The following is a 4,271-nucleotide window of genomic DNA, read 5'->3' as shown; positions in this document are numbered from 1 at the left end:
TAAACAATATATTAAAAGTTAAAATTTTCTTTGGATGAATTTTTCTATTGAGATCGAAATGAGCAGTGGCTTTGTCCCAAACTACGTAACGTATTGACGTAGTAGCCTCCTTCATATTCATAAGTTTTATTTTCCTTCTAAATTTTTCTATTATTCTTGTAAAAATACTTATTAATAATAAGGGACTTTATAGATTTCTAAAAAAGTGCCAACATTGGTTAAATCCTTTTTTTCAGATTTATATTAGCGTTAAGATAGTTAGCTATAGATAGTTACCTTCATCCTCTCCTCCCCGGTTCCCAACCTGAGTGGGGAGAGAGGTATCTGTTAGCCAAACCTTTTCTAACCTGAGTGGAGAGAGGTATCTGTTAGCCAAACCTTTTCTAACCTGAGTGGGGAGAGAGGTATCTGTTAGCCAAACCTTTTCTAACCTGAGTGGAGAGAGGTATCTGTTAGCCAAACCTTTTCTAACCTGAGTGGAGAGAGGTATCTGTTAGCCAAACCTTTTCTAACCTGAGTGGGGAGATAGGGGTCAGTTAGCCAACCTATTCCAACCAAAGGGGGGGTGGAGGGTGCAAGTTTTCATTCCGTGGAGAAAAGTGTCAACCCCCTTCCCCACCCTTTAGTCAGATTCGAACCGGCGCCCCTGCAGTTCCGAAGATGTTACGGCCGACGCCTCAATTTCTACGGCTACAAATGCCTGCTTATATTTCTATGTACATTTTTGATGTGCCCTATTATGTATTCAAAAACAAGATTTTCACATTGGGTCCCTACTTGTCTTGACCCAACCCTGTTCATCTCATACTTCACTTTATTTTTCTCCAAAACCTATGTAAAAACATCATTTTCGAACACACTACCATATTGTTTGTACTTTTAGGAATTATTATGCATTTGTAATAATATTTGAGTATTACTTGCGAATTTTGAGTAATACTTGTTTTGAGAAATCCTTCTTTTAATTAAATCCCCTCCCTTCCGAATAATACTGTATTCGCCCTCATTACATTATTGGCAAAAAAAAATTAATCCATAAACTGTATTTAAATTTTCATCTAATTCTTGAGTTAAATGTTTATTTCATTACCTAGTGTGATAATAAGTTATATTAACTACTATTCCAATTGTACAAAATCGTAAATATGAAAATATCAAATCAGCAATTACATATGTGTATGTAATTATATATTCGTATTTTTGTGGGTTTTGAGGATCGATCAGCAATAGAACTATATCGATTCTACTTTATTGTTTTGAGGATCGATCAGTAATAGAACTATATTGATTCTACTTTATTGTTTTGAGGATCGATCAGTAATAGAACTATATCGATTCTAGTTTATTGTGTTGAGGATCGATCTCGATCGAAGACATAATAAACAACACTAAGATAAATAGACAAAATCCAGAACAAGAATAATGTACCGACTGCCTGCTGGGAACAACACTTAGGTTTTGGGGAAAAAAAATTATTCCTCTTCCCCCCCCCCCCCAAACCCAAAATGAAATGGTGATTTGCTTAAAAATAACCAATAAAAAATATGATTAAATGATATTGGAATTTTTTTTATAGAGTTAAAACGTTTTATTTCAGGAATATTAATGCGCAGACTAGTTTATTTATATGTTGCTTCGGTATACGGCCTTATATATTTTATTTATTGAAAGAAAGAAAAATACAAGTTTTGATTAAAATAAAATACAGATCTTTGTTGATGATTTTCAATGCAATATATGTTTATATAAGAAGATGGGTTGCGGTCAAAAGTGAAACAAAAATAGTTTACAACTTACAACCCTGACCATCTTCTTATATATCAATGTTTACGGTCAACTATATATATACATATATACAATATATGTTTAGTTCACTTATGTTTATATCTACGGGTCGTTGTTGTTTATAATTTTTTTTTAGGGGGGCAATAATGTTAGAAACTATGAGTAAATTTGTTCATGTATTAATTTCTTCTGTCTATATTTAGTTCTTAATGCGTTTCAATTGTTCTTGTGTAATATGAAAAGTTTTCGGCAATTCTGAGGAACTTGTTGTTATGGAATAGTAGAGGTAAAGGGATAGTAGAGGTCAAGGTATAATCTAGGTAAAGGATAGTAGAGTTAAAGGGATAGTACAGGTAAAGAGCTAGTAGAGTTAAAAGGAATAGTACAGGTAAAGGGATAGTTCAAATAAAGAGATAGTAGAATTAAAGGGATAGTACAGGTAAAGAGCTAGTAGAGTTAAAAGGAATAGTACATGTAAAGGGATAGATCAAGTAAAGAGATAGTAGAATTAGAGGCATAGTACAGGTAAAGAGCTAGTAGAGTTGAAAGGGATAGTACTGTTAAAGGGATAGTTCAGGTAAAGAGATAGTAGAATTAAAGGCATAGTACAGGTAAAGAGCTAGTAGAGTTAAAAGGAATAGTACATGTAAAGCGATAGATCAAGTAATGAGATAGTAGAATTAGAGGCATAGTACAGGTAAAGAGCTAGTAGAGTTGAAAGGGATAGTACTGTTAAAGGGATAGTTCAGGTAAAGAGATAGTAGAATTAGAGGCATAGTACAGGTAAAGAGCTAGTAGAGTTGAAAGGGATAGTACAGGTAAAGGGATAGTTCAGGTAAAGAGATAGTAGAATTAGAGGCATAGTACAGGTAAAGAGCTAGTATAGTTAAACGGAATAGTACAGGTATGGGGATAGTCTAGGTAAAGGATAGTGGTGGTAAAGGGATAGTACTGGTAAAGAGCTAGTAGAGTTAAAGGGATAGTACAGGTAAAGGGATTGTACAGGTAAGGGAATGATAGTACAGGTAAATAGGGATCACATTTGAAGTAAAATTCTGAAATTTAATAACTGAAGGAAACTCTTCCGATTGGTTAATTAAGATAAACTTATTTTATTGTGCTGCATTACTTACCAGCTGTATACTGTGTACGTCCAGTTCCATTTAATAATACTAGTATTAGCATTTAGTTATACTAATAGCCTGTAATACTAGTATTAGCATTTAGTAGTGTAGTACTAATAGCGCGTAATACAGTAAATCATATACCATAGTAAACTAGTAATACAATTAGTAATACTGTAATATAATTATTGCATTGGTGTTGCGTTACATTTTAAAAAAATCAAATTTAGGAACAACTCTTAAAGAAGTATCTATGATTGAGTGCTAGTTAAGAAATTGCCGTTCTTGGAATAACCTGTTTTCTTTTCTCTCTCTCTCTCTTTTGAGCTCGTCGTGTGAGCCCTTATTAGGTACTTACGTTGTACCTACTTTCGGCTCAAATTATTTCTCAGGGCTCTATTGGACCTGAAGAGGTCTCTAAATATGATCCTCACTAATTAGTTTTCTCTTCCATAATTTTTTAGATTTTGTTGCATAAGTCATCTCAGTACTTCTGATTTCTCAACATAATCTGATGATATTTTTTTTCTCAATAAATAAGGACATCCAAACTCTGATGAAAGTAGTAAATAAATATCATACTGCATACAAAAATTAATTTCAAAACTGTAAGTTGATATTGACTCAATGTATAATTATAATTATATATTGAGATGCATTTGGCTGATACTAGTCGGGAAATGTATGCTTACTGAAGAATAACAATAGAATTGTGTCAGTATTCATCAAAACATGCAAAAATCGATTTGAAATTACAATTTTTTTTAAAAATTTATTTTCGGTTTTGTGAAGTAATATATTGCAATTAAAGAGTTGAAACCACTTATAATCTGGTATTTTCCAGTCGTCAGTAGCCGAATAAGGTCTCTGAAACAAAAACTGATAAAAGATATTTACACCGTATCGGTTTTATAACGAACTGGTTTCGACCAACCCGCGCGACTTTATCTATTCAACACTTATAGAATATATTATTTTTTGTTCAAAGAAACTTGCGAATTTTATAATGTATATAATTAATTATATTAAAATGAGAAATAATCTCGTAATGTGAGTTACATTTGTAGTTTCGCTTTGTAGTAATCTATACATAAGACGCAATTGTTGTTGTTAGATATGTATTCGAATATACGCATTTTATGTATTTGGATGAGCTGACTCACAGCTAGAAATATAATTTTAAAAAGTAAATAAAAAACCTGAAAGTGAAGTTGTACCTGCTTAAACCAGTTAAAGCCGGTTGGACATGGACAAAACCTCTCTACCTCCTTCTAAGTACCTGCCTCTTTCTACTCCATTTCCTTCTTTGTCTCTCAATTACACTATTTCTCTCTGTTAATGTTTTCAAATAAATTATTTATA

The sequence above is a fragment of the Halyomorpha halys genome, unplaced genomic scaffold, assembly GCF_000696795.3.
Source record: "Halyomorpha halys isolate HHAL.00 unplaced genomic scaffold, Hhal_1.1 Scaffold652.1, whole genome shotgun sequence".
In the NCBI taxonomy this organism is placed as follows: domain Eukaryota; kingdom Metazoa; phylum Arthropoda; class Insecta; order Hemiptera; family Pentatomidae; genus Halyomorpha; species Halyomorpha halys.
Note: the sequence above shows the minus strand (reverse complement) of the source record.